The sequence below is a fragment of the Miscanthus floridulus genome, chromosome 10, assembly GCF_019320115.1.
Source record: "Miscanthus floridulus cultivar M001 chromosome 10, ASM1932011v1, whole genome shotgun sequence".
In the NCBI taxonomy this organism is placed as follows: domain Eukaryota; kingdom Viridiplantae; phylum Streptophyta; class Magnoliopsida; order Poales; family Poaceae; genus Miscanthus; species Miscanthus floridulus.
Window position 1 is genome coordinate 27581394 of NC_089589.1, and position 13859 is coordinate 27595252.

Genomic DNA, 13859 nt, shown 5'->3' on the forward strand with positions numbered 1-13859 from the left:
AGACGTATGTTGCAAGTGTTTTATTTGGATGTTGCATATGTTTCAGTGGATATATACATATGTTGTAAGCATCTATTCAAAATGTTTCATCTGTTTCGGATGTATGTTGCAATTGTTTTTATTTGGATGTTGCATATGTTGTAGTCGCTATACACATATATTGCAAGCGTATGTTGCAAATGTTTCCTGTCTCAGACGTATGTTGCAGAAGTGCTTCATGTTGCAGCATCAGCTGGCGCAGTAAGCAGGCGTAGGCGGAGGCGGGCGAAGCGGGCGTGGGTGGTCCTCACCTGCATGCGCATCAAACGCACAACTGCATGCGTAGACGCACCAACTTGCTAGGGTAGGTGTGCAGGCTCAGCAGTTACATGCGGCATTGAGGGGTGGACGTGCAAGTGCAGCAGTTGCTTGCTGGGTAGGCTTTGCAGCAAGCGTGGCAGGCGGGACGAGTGCAGCAGGCGGCGCTGTCACACCCAATTTTAAGGATAAAATAGGATGCAAAATCCTATGTGTGCCCAAAGATCAGTCACACACATAAGCCGACAAATTATAAATAGTATCATTACAAGTGTTTATTACATCACGAATAATAAGATAGAGTCTTAACATAGATATAGCGGAAGTATAAAGAAAAGATCTCTCGCGAAAGCTCCATGTGACAGGGACGTCGACTAGTTGACCACAAGTCTAGTAGTCCTCAGGAAAATCATCATTACCATAACCATCTGTTACCCATCCAAGATTTTTATCCAAATAATAAAAATAAACAAGCGTAAGTACATGTCGTACTCAATAATTATAACATGGGGTTCATGAGGCTCAAAAGGCTTGACACAGGTTTAACAGCATTCAGCTTCTAGTTGTCACAATTTTAGCATAAGAGTAGCAACAAGTTGTTTCAATTCCCAATGCAAAACACAAGATCAATGTAAACATGAATAATGATTAGCATAAATAGATAATTCTTAGTGTTCATCTATTCCGTAAATGTTCCAATGCCACTAGTGACCGTGAGCACGGCTGATATACCAGTTTTACACTCTGCAGAGATTGTACACTTTCACTGTGAGTCGTGATACCCATATGTCCGGGTTTGCAACTCATTTGTTCCTTGTAACTTGGCTCCTTGTAACTCTTTCCTTAGATCCTCTTCTCTTTCCCAAGTAGCCTCATCTTCTGTATACCGATTCCACTTAACCTTACACATCTTTATAACTCGGCTCCTTGTAACTCTTCCTGCCATCTCCAAAATCCTTACCGGAAACTCCTCATCAGTGAGATCTTCCTTAACTGTAAGTTCTTCTAATAGTATATGCTCCTCAGGTACACACAAACACTTCTTTAATTGAGACACATAGAACACATCATGTACACCTAACAAACTCTTAGGCAATTTCAACTGATAAGCTACTTCACCACGTCTCTCAAAAATCTTGAAAGGTCCAATATACCTTGGAGCTAACTTTCCTTTCATGTTAAATCTTCTCACACTTTTCATAGGTGATACCTTCAAGTAAACATAATCACCTACTTCGAAAACCAATTCTCTTCTCGTAGAGTCAGCATAACTCTTCTGTCGAGACTGAGCCACTCTCAAGTTGTCTCTAATCATCCTTACATGCTCTTCTGCATCTCTTAAAACATCTGGTCCGAACACTTGGGTTTCTCCCGTTTGATTACAAAACAACGGGGTTCTACACTTTCGTCCATACAAAGCTTCGAAAGGTGCCATATTCAGACTCTTTTGATAACTGTTATTGTACTAAAACTCTGCATAAGGCAAACTCTTATCCCAACTTGTACCATACTGCAATGCACAAGCTCTCAACATATCCTCTAATATCTGATTAATCCTCTTAGTTTGCCCATCTGTCTGAGGATGATATGATGTGATAAAGTTCAACTTTGTTCCCAATGAACTATGTACTTGCTGCCAAAAATGAGATGTAAATTGAGTACCTTGATCAGACATAATTTTCTTAGGAACTCCATGTAGACACACTATTCTTTCCATATATAATACAGCCAATTGGGGTCTAGTATAGATAGTCTTGACCGGTAAGAAGTGAGCAACTTTAGTTAACCGATCCACTCTCACCAAAATCGAATCATAGCCTCTCTGAGTGCGTGGTAACCCAACTATAAAATCCATACCAACTTCTTCCCACCTCCACTCAGGTATCTTCATTGGTTGTAATAACCCTACAGGTCTTTGATGTTCAGCTTTGACTCTCTGACATGTATCACATAAAGCAACATATTCAGCAACATCTCTCTTCAGTCCGTACCACCAATACTTCTCATTCAAATCCAAATACATCTTGGTACTTCCAGGATGAATAGAGTAAGCAGACTCATGTGCCTCACAAAGAATTGCCTCTCGTATAGCCTTATCCTCAAGCACACATAGTCTTTTTCCCAAACTAAAGAGTTCCATTATCATCCATACGGAAACCTGGTGCCTTACCAATCACTATGTTTTCCGCTATCTCCTTCAACTTCGCATCCTGTAACTAGCCCTCACGTATTTCTTGCTCTAGTTTAGGTTCCAACACCAACTCCACTGCATTAGTGATAAAGCCCAAATTTTGTCGCTCAAATTCAGCACACAACTCGCTTGACATAGGTGCCACTTGCACCTCATTGGCATAACTCTTCCTGCTAAGAGCATCGGCAACAACATTCGCCTTTCTAGGATGATAGTGTACCTCCAAATCATAATCTTTAATCAACTCTAACCATCGACGTTGTCTCATATTCAGATCTGTCTGCGTGAAAATGTACTTTAGACTCTTGTGATCAGTATAGATGTCACTCTTATGCCCGATAAGATAGTGCCTCCATATCTTCAGAGCATGAACCACTACTGCTAACTCCAAATCATGAGTAGGATACTTTAGCTCATGCTTTCTCAACTGTCGGGATGCATAGGCCACTACTCTTCCTTCTTGCATAAGAACACATCCAAGACCTTGACGAGATGCATCACAATAGATTGAAAAGCTCTTGTTCAAATCTGGCAAAACCAATACTGGGGCGGTAGTCAATCTTTTCTTCAATTCTTCAAAGTTAGTCTGGCACTTCTCGGACCACACAAACTTAGCATTCTTCTCCAACAGAGCTGTCATAGGCTTGGCAAGTTTAGAGAAACATTTTATGAACCTTCTATAGTATCCAGCCAATCCCAAGAAACTACAAATCTCTCCCACATTGGTTGGTGGTTTCCAATTCAATGCATCTCTCACCTTGCTTGGATCCTCTGATATTCCACCATTAGAGACAACATGACCTAGGAAAGAAACTTCCTTCAACCAAAACTCACACTTGCTTCGCTTAGCATACAACTTGTGTTCCCTGAGCTTCTGCAAGACCAACCTCAGATGTTCAGCATGCTCTTCTTCCGTTTTGAAGAATACCAATATATCATCGATAAATACCACCACAAACTTATCCAAAAACTCCATGAACACCTTATTCATCAAGTACATAAAGTAGGTAGGTGCATTGGTTAAACCAAATGACATAGTGGTGTACTCATACAAACCATACCTCATAGTAAAAGTTGTATTAGGTATGTCAGTTGCCCGAATCTTCAACTGATGATAACCAGAACGAAGATCAATCTTAGAGAACACACAAGCACCTCTCAACTGATCAAACAAGTCATCAATTCTAGGCAACAGATACTTGTTCTTGATAGTAACCTCATTTAGTGACCGATAATCAACACACATCCTCTGAGTACCATCCTTCTTGTCAACAAATATAACTGGTGCTCCCCAAGGTGACGAACTAGGATGAATAAAACCTTTTTCCTTTAACTCCTTTATTTGTTTCTTAAGTTCCTCTAATTCATTAACTCCCATCCTATATGGACGCTTAGCTATAGGTGCAGTTCCAGGTAATAATTCAATAATAAACTCAATGTCTCGGTCAGGTGGCATACCTGGCAAGTCATCGCGGAACACATCTGGAAACTCATCCACTACTGGGTCCTCCTTGTTGACACGATCATCAAGCTGGTTCACTGTGGCTGTCAGTTGTGCTTGTACTACAACATCAACACTGATTCTTTCCCCATTCAGTGCGGTCACAACAACTACCTTCTCCTTACACTAAATCACTGTTTGCTGTTGCATCATCCAATCCATACCCAGAATCACATCAATGCTAGATGTTCTCAACACAATGGGGCTCACTTTGAACTCTACCCCCCTTAAGATTAGACTAGTCGGAAGGCAACGGTATGAAGCTTGCGTACTACCTCCCGATGAGTTTACTAATATGGGATTTTGCATGGCACATAATGGTATGCTATGATTTCTAACAAATGCTTGAGATATGAATGAATGCGAAGCTCCAGAATCAAAAACAACAGTGGCGGGAGTAGAGTTGACATCAAACGTACCGAGCATGACTTCTGGTTCCGCAAGCGCCATCTTTGTAGACACATGATTCACCTTTCATGTGTTGGGTGCGGGCTTCTGATAACTATTCTGCCTTTGGGGGGTTTGCTGGTTTGGCTTCTCAGGGCAATTATAGGACAAGTGACCCACTTTACCATAGCAGAAACACTTGTTGGGAGTGCTAGGAGCACTAGTCTTCATAGGAGTATTGTTAGGCGCTCCCTGTCGTGGTGTCCATTGACCACTCTGCTGCTGAGGACGTTGATTGTCATTCTGTTGCTGGTATGGTGGACGTTGCTAGTTCTAATTGAGCTGAGGATACTGACCATGATTTCACTGATTAGGTGGTCCCTGGAACCTCTGTTGGAAGCCTTGCTAAGGATTGGTACACAGACAGGTATTGCTCCCAGAGGCCTATCCCTGAAGCCTCCTCTTCTTGGCCTCCATCTCTTTGCGCTTATTATCAATAACAATGGTGCGATTCACCAGCGTCTGAAAGTTGGGATATGTATTGGACATAAGCTGGAGCTGCAGACCATCGTACAGACTCTTGAGAAAGTGGCATTGCTTATCAGCATCATCAGCCACCTCATTCGGAGCATAATGTGACAACTGAGCAAACTTGTCACGATACTCAGTAGCGGACATGGATCCCTGCTTCAGAGCTCTAAATTCCTCCTGCTTGAGCTCTATCAACCCTTCAGGTATGTGGTAGGATCTGAAATTCTCTCTAAACTCCTGTCAGATGACAGGAGGAGCATTGGCAGGACGTCCATACTCGAATGCCTCCCACCAATCTTGAGCCTCTCCCTACAGTTGTCCTAACGCGTACAACACCTTCTGCTAGTCATCGCACTGTGCTATGTTGAGTTGCTTCTCCACTGTACGAAGCCAATCATCCGCTTTCAGTGGATCAGTGGCATGGGAGAACACCGGGGGACGGCCCTTCAAGAATTCACCACGCTTATCACGCGGTGCCCCACCAATCTATTGGTTCTACTGATTCTGCACCAGAGCTTGCATAAGCTATGTCTGCACTGCCAAGAGTTGCTCAATAGTCAATGGCAGTGGTGGTGGTGGATGTGGGGGAACACCTCCATGACCTCGGCCTCTTCCTCTTCTAGACATCTGCCATCCAACACAAATATTCAAATTTTAGAGATTTCCAAGTTAGAATACATTCTAAAAATTTTCTGGACGAGTTACAACATCCATAGCTCGGTAAAACAGTCATATTTCAAGTTCCAGATATCCAAAAGAGGCCTACTTTATAGGGTTAGAAATCTTAAGAAATTATATACAACTTTTATTCAGACCAGATTCCCAGATTCTGTCGTTAGGTTACTCAAAAATATGATACGACCAAAACTGTTTCTAGATTCTAGACTGTGCAGAAACTTTATCTTGAAACAGCTATATCTCACAAACCAGATCCGATATGAGGGTGATTCTAGAGGCATTGGAAATATACTTAGGTCTAGTTATTCCCATAAAAAATTTATAATTTTTGGTCAAGTAGATATTAATTGGCATTGAGATAAGTGCAGACTGGTCCGAAAAACAGATCCAAGAGAACAAGATGTACCAAACCCAACTATTTATTTATTGACCCAAACTTTAATATTCTTATCTATGAAACTTGCGGACAGGCCCGCAAAGTTCCAGCACTCATTGCAAAAATCCACCTCTCACATAATCATAATAACAAATCAACTAGGCACACCAAAGTTCACACCGCACTAATAGACTCGACTAGACTCAACTTGACTCGTTCTACTATCGTTTTATTACATAAAAGGGACTCCAACATCTATGGGCGAGGTTTATGGGGAAGCTCCTCGTACATCTTTGGTAGGTTGAGGCACACCCTTTGCTCATCTACCACCTGTTGGTGCCTCTTAATGGTTTCCTGTTGTGCCTTCAACTGATCCTCCAGTCGGCGAATCTTCGCTACAGACTCATAGCCAAAGTGTACCATCACTTGGGTAGATGGCTCCGTGCCCTGAGGGTCCATCATTGCCCACTCCAACTTAGGGTGTTGGCGAGGGAGGAATCAATATTGGTCATCCTTCATATCCTCAAATCGTCGACCACGGAGACCCATGCATGCTGCAGCGGCTGCATCTTCTATGATATCCTCCATGGTGGCACAGTGAGCATGATGCGCATAGTTTGAATCCAGCTGATATGTGTCTTTCTGTTCATCCTTGATGGAGATGCACACCCTGGTCTTCCAATAGGTGTCCTCCAGAGGGTGCGTATGTTCATTGCAGACGTACTCCACAGCTGCGTCCCAATCTCCATAGTAGGTCTGAAGAATCCCCATGAGTCGATGGTGCGAAATGAAGGATTCACACCCCGGCTTATACCAGACCTTTGTCGTCCATCCTAGGGGCCGGATCGGCTCATCCTCTTCAACGGCGTCTTCCTCATCATCATCATCGGACAGTAAGATGACCTCTACCTCTTCGGGTTCTTCCTGAACTGGCTCAGGCGTAGGTACAGGTGTTGGCGAAGCAAATTCTTGTTCCTGGGGTTCCTCCTCCTCAGGCTCCATGGACAAACCACAAGGCGGGTAGTAACCTCCGGTGCTGATGCGGGCAGTCTTACTGGCACGAGGCATCTACAGAAATAGATTTAGTTAGATTAGAAGCAATAATTTTCATAATAGAGTAAGGCAAAAGAAGCATAAAACTTTAGCAAATAACAAGGGTGAGATGGAAAGCATGAAGTGAGTGAAGCATAAGAAGCTAAAACGACCATTGCTAACTAGGCTTGCGTCCTACAGTCAACACAGCTCTGATACCAATCTGTCACACCCAATTTTCAAGATAAAATGGGATGCAAAATCTTATGTGCGCCCAGAGATCAGTCACACACGTAAGCCGATAAATTATAAATAGTATCATCACAAGTGTTTATTACATCACGAATAATAAGACAGAGTCTTAACATAGATATAGCGGAAGTATAAAGAAAAGATCTCTGGCGGAAGCTCCATGTCATAGGGACGTCGATTGGTTGACCACAAGTCTAGTAGTCCTCAGGAAAATCGTCATTACCATAGCCGTCTGTTACCCATCCAGAATTTTTATCCAAATAATGAAAATAAACAAGCGTAAGTACATGTCGTACTCAACAAGTGTAACATGGGGTTTATGAGGCTCAACAGGCTTGACATAGGTTTAACAACATTCAGCTTTTAGTTGTCACGATATTAGCATAAGAGTAGCAATAAGTTGTTTCAATTTCCAATGCAAAACACATGATCATTGTAAACATGAATAATGAATAGCATAAACAGATAATTCTTAGTGTTCATCTATTCCATAAATGTTCCAAGGCCGCTCGTGACCATGAGCACGGCTGATATACCGGTTTTACACTCTGCAGAGGTTGTACACTTTCACTGTGAGTCGTGATACCCATATGTCTAGGTTTGCAACTCCCAAAACACTTCCAAGGTGAGCAGGCAGGAGTCACTATGAAGCCTTTCAAAGGTTCGTCTAACAAGTTAGGGCCATTAGATTCACTCGGCAAACAGATGTAGAGCCCCCTTCCCGATGACACAATGACGTGCAACCTATACTCAAGGGGACAGAGGACGCACTATACCCGATTCGTCAAGCCATTCTTACGCCAATAAAGGTAACCACTAAGAAGCTAGAAAAGGTCCTCATACTGAGCTAAAGCCAGGGCCATGTAGCCCTCACAGCTATACTGTAAGTCCTGGATGATCACTTACAGATAAGTTCTACGGGACAGGAATCTGAAGCATTTAGAAAGTAGCTAAACACTCCAGCCCCTTATTTCCAAGTTGCTAAAAAGTCATATTTTAATATTTATTGCATATACCATTAGTCAAGTTACAAGATCATGGTTTAGTTGAGCACTAGCAAAGCTACCCAATGCATATCCCGTAGGTGATAAGGTATAAGTTCAATTCTAGGGAATCCCTATCAATGCAACACATGCAACATGAATTTAATATATTAAAGTGAATAGGAAACAAGGATGATCCCATGCTATACTTACCTTGAACAAAGTACTCCTGCTGTTTCTGCTCATCAAAGTAGTACTCTTGGTCTCCCACGAATTGCTCACAGTCTATACTCGATAGTCACAGCAACATACAAGCATCCAGAAGCAATCATGCATAGAAAACAAAAACTATAGATTAGAACAGTATACCAAACATCATAAAATCAAGATGAAAAGTTTGTAAAATGAATCTACGTCTCACTATGAACAGACAGACGCGAAGATCACAAAAATCAGAGCTAAAACGAAGAAGTTATGGACTAAACAAGTTTTCCTTTAGTAAAATAATGAATTAAATCTAACCTCGAATTTTAAAAGTTGAAAACCTACTTAACAGTAGTATTAACATGTAGATTATGGAATTACGAACCTAATGCAAGTTGAATGGATCAAATCGGAGTTAAAACAGAGATTTTATGGCTAAAACAAGATTAGTGGCAAAACTGTGAATAGGTGAAAACGTATTTTAAACCTAACCCAAACAAAGTACGCTTTCAAAAGAAGAAAACGAAATCTGGAAAGACGCTATGGACTGCGGGTTAAGATCCGATTAATTGTAAGGGGGTTTTTATAAAAACGCCGGCGAAGGGGTATCCTTGATCTTGGGCCGCTGGACAAGATTTGGGAGGGTGAGATCGGATCGGGCGGGTGTAGGTGGCCGATGGCGAGGTGAATGGCGGCGGCGCCATGGCCGGACAAAGAGAGCTCGCCGGAGTTCTCGGATTAGGGCCTATATTGCACGGTTTTTCGAACGGAGAGATCCAAGAGAGAGAGGAGAGGAGGGGGAACTCACCGAAACCGAAAAAAACAAGCGGAGAAGATACGACGACGGCCAGCTCGAGATGGTTGACGGTGACACTTAGGGCTATGACTGCTGCGGGCTTGGGCAGCAACGGAATCTTGCTCTAAGGCAGGATACGGAGGCGGCGCAGGCACGGGCGGTATTTAAGAGGCGCGGGGACTTGGGCGGTACGACATCCGCGGCGTAGCGGAGCCGGACACGGACGGCGTCGGCGGCAGTCTCCGACTTGGACACGATGCAAGGAAGAGGATAACCCTGACCGGTGGGCCAGGGCGGTCAGCGGGAGGAGAGAGGGGAACACGTGGGCGCGGCGCGACTGGGCCTTCGGCGAAGCTGGGCCACTGCAGGAGAACAGAATTGGGCCACGGGAAGAACCGAAGGAGAGCTGGGCCGCGTTGAAGCAAAGGAACACGGGGCGCGAGCGGGAGCAGGCCTACAGGCCGAAAGCAGGGATAGGGAAGGAAGGGAAATTCATTTTCTTTTTCCAATTTTTTTCCAAAGCAATTTCAAAATGCAATTTCAACTCAATTTAAAATCTAAATTCAAACCAAGCAATATAAAATAATATGCAGCAGCATGATGCACATACATGTTTGTTGACCTATATTTGATTTTATTTTTAACAAAATTATTATTTTCCTAAATTCAAGTGCCCACCAAAATGCATGATAAATCGAATTCTCCTATTTAAAAATTATTGTAAATTTTAGGGTGTTACCGGCGCGGGCGCGGGCGTCCAGACGTCCAGGCACTAGCCATGCCCGTGCATAAAGCATGCATGGCATGCTAAACCTTTGGCCACAAAACAAACTGATGGCCTATTTGGTTGATGCTTAGCTTTCCCACAAAGTTCAAAGAAAATTAAGATTAAAGAAACTACCGCATTCACAAAAATTATAGCCAAGAAATCATGTGCCATGATTGTAGCAAAGTTTAGCATCTCTTTTTTTGGCGGAGAAGAGAGGGCCTTTGTTATTAATCAGCAATATAGTTACAATCTTGAGGAATAATATACTCCAAAATGACTATAATATGTGTGCATATGACTAAGAAAGTTTCGCATGCTAGTTCTCGCATAAACTCTACTGACTTGGGGTGTGGAAAGTTGTGGACATGAACCAAATGCAGCCTGCTGCCAATTAAATAATGACAAAATTACTACGCATATTAATAGACTTGGTGAAAGGAATTTTGTACAGGGACACAAGTCTAATACAAAATGCTAGTTGAAGTATTGCACTATATATAAACTATAAAGATGTCCTAAACCATTTGTATTTGTATAATATATTCTTTCTTACCATCAGTTTCTCAACTATCCAAGTGACCTACCTATATATATGTATCTACTCATGAAACTCCAAATGCTTGTCATCTTAAGGGCGTGACAGCAATGGGCATGCATGCCATGAGCCTGTGCGAACTCCAAACCAATAATAATTCAAGCTCTTGGTGATCTATTCCGAAAGATACTATATGTACTATGATTAACAGCTGTCGGTCTAAATTATTTTTTTTCTGAAATTTAGACTAATCTTAAAGTTGTACCGGGGAGCACTAACAATTTTGACCACTAGCAATTGTCAGTTTAATTTGTATTATCAAGAACACAAGCTTGTCAATACACCCAAATTAGCTTCATTTTCTTGCGTCAATATAAGAAAAATGGGGGCTCTACCTAACAAGAAAAATGAAAATTCATTTTTAACAACTTATGCGAATCTGTAACGACTACAGCTCACCACTCTACCTAACAGTGGCAGAGCTTAAACAACATCCTAAAAGGGGGCCACTAACAATACATGCATGATGCATGAACTCAATTAACCATGGATTACTGTGTGTATGTTTATTAAGAAGAATTAAGAATTTAGGCACGGCCATGGCACAAGTTGGCCTTACCTATTCTTCGCCCCTGCTAATAGACTTCCTTTTGTGATAGTGACCATATATACACTATAGTTGAGCATCTCTACTAGATTGAGAAAACAAGAGAAGTGTACAGCATCATATTTAGAAAAGATTCATGCCCTTTCCATTCGTGTTAGTGGTCATATTTATTGTCACCTTCTTCATCTCTCCTCTCTTTTCTCATGTTCATCTCTCCCTTCCCTCAAAAGCCATAACCACGTGCACCCCCTCGTACTCCGTCAAGCGAGCGGCCTTGTCCGGGCATAGCCATCACTAGCGTGGTCTCTCTCCTGGTCTCGCCCACCCATGTCACGACATGGTTGGAGGCCAACACGGCAAGCCCACATGGTGGCCAGCCTTGCTCACCGTTGTGGAGGTCGGCGCTGCTTGCCCGCCGATCACCCAATTGCCCTCCATGTGGCTCCTGGGCTTGGTGATTGACTCGGCAGAATGGCCGGCCCGCACGCTCACTGCCTAGCACAGTGAAACAGTTATTAGCCCACGCGCTACACAACTCCCCAATGTGGCCCTTTGTCGCCACCTCCAGCCTTCTTGGTCGTGGTGTCTCTAGCTGCTGCCTTGACGTCGTGACCGCCACTTTCGCCACATCTCTAGCCACTACACACCACTGCTTGCCGGGAGGGTAAGGGAAGGGGCGTTCATTTGATCTGCCTTTGAGGGTTAAGGGGGTGGTTTTCTTAATTAATAAAAAAATAGAGTAAGGAGATTAGAAATGGGTCTGGTGGAGTTTACTCTTTGCCTTCAATCTTTATTATCACTAGCTACAAAAAGGGGATCATTTTATTCTTAATCCCATGAAGAAGCTCTAACATCTCTCAATTCTCATGTTGATCTTAAGCGTAATGAACATCCTTTTACCGGCTCGCTTGATTTTGAGTGTTTCAAGGTAGGTTTGAACTACTTATTATTTGAATCAAGTTACTGTATTAAATTATACTTCCCCACTCTAATTTGTAAACCACTTCTATTGTAACCCTATGTATCAATGTGTTGTACTCTATCCCAGACTACGATAAATGGTGTCATCCAGGTCCTTCAGGACCCTCAACAGGATGTCGGCCATCACAATTGAGCTCTTATAAATTGAGTGGTTTTGTCATGGGAGATTTCTGGGATTTGGTCCGAAACATCTGAATTTCTGCAAAATTCACCTATTTCAGTGAGGGCTAAAACAACATCGCATCAGTCAAAAAGTTGAACAAAATTTGAACTTTTAGTCTAGTGTCTAAAGTTCAAACAAACTCGCAAGTTCTTCTTTCACCGTAGAAGTGCAAACTTCTTCTAATCATTAGTTTCCTCTTTAATTATGCCGGCCTCTTGATTGATTTTTGGCAAAAATTCAGCTAATTATTAGCTAAACCTGAATATTTTCACTGGTCAACAGAATGAATGCAGGTCCAAAAATTGCAAGATTCACCTAATTCCGTTGAGTCCAAAATTTTTGTACAATTTAAATCGCATACCCGGTTACAAGCATCAAATGCGTATTCCCCATTTCCCCACAACCTTCCCTGTACCAACCCTCCACCCAACTCAACATCACAATGCGATGCAACACACTCGGTACACCCTACACCTTTAGCTTATCACATCGCAAGGATGCATGAAAAGGCTTAAAGATCGCATGCATGCATGCTCAGCAGCCATGCCCAAGCCAAGATCCTTCCTTCTCCACATTCTCCTGATCGGCAGCAGCATCGCCAACGCCGCCACCGATGATGCCCGTTGCAGGAGCCCACCACGCCGTCGTCGTTCCAGGGAGAATGGCAGCTCCTCCATGCGAGAATCGGCGTCTCGGTGATGCACATGCAGCTGCTGCCGGGGGACTTCGTCCTGATGTTGGACCGCACCGACACGGGCCCCTCCAACATCTCGCTCGCCGCGCTGGCGCCGTGCGCGGCCACCGCCGACGGCGCCGACTGCACGGCGCACTTGGTGCTCCTGGACCTCCGCTCCAACGTGCTGCACCCCGTACCCGCTGGCCACCAACCCGTGGTGCTCCTCCGGGGCGCTGCTCCCCAACGGCACGCTCCTCCAGACCGGCGGCTTCTCCAACGGCGACCGCGTGGCGCGGCTCTTCTCCCCGGCCACGGGCTGGGTCGAGCTCCCCTCGTTCCTCACCGCGCGGCGGTGGTACGCCACCGACATGATCCTCCCCGACGGGCGCGTTCTCATCCTCGGCGGGCGGCGGAAGTTCAACCTCGACTAGCTACTTCCCGCATGACGCGGCGCCGGTGCTGATGTTCTTCCCGTTCCTGGACGAGACGACGGAGCCAGACGCCGATAACGACTGTCTTTGTCTTCGCCAATGACCGTGCCATCGACTTCGACCCATGTAACCGTGCTCCGCTCCGACGGCTCCCAGCCGTCCCATGCGGCGTGCCGAGGAACTACCCGTCATGTGGCTCATCCGGCTTTGCCCAGACGCGCATATGAGTTTCCTAGTTTGGCCGTACGATTTCTTAGAACAAATGGACGAAAACATAAAAAGTGTTACCTTCTGAATCAAAGGCCTGAACGGTGCTCCACGTTCACATGTGACTATGTGAGGCATCACGCATCAAAAGGTAGAGATGCACGCCTTCCAGTTCCTCCCAGCTGGAAAAACTGGCTCTAATTACCTTCTTAGTTTAATTTGTGCAACGGCCCTATCAACCTGAAGGGAATCGGATCCTTGG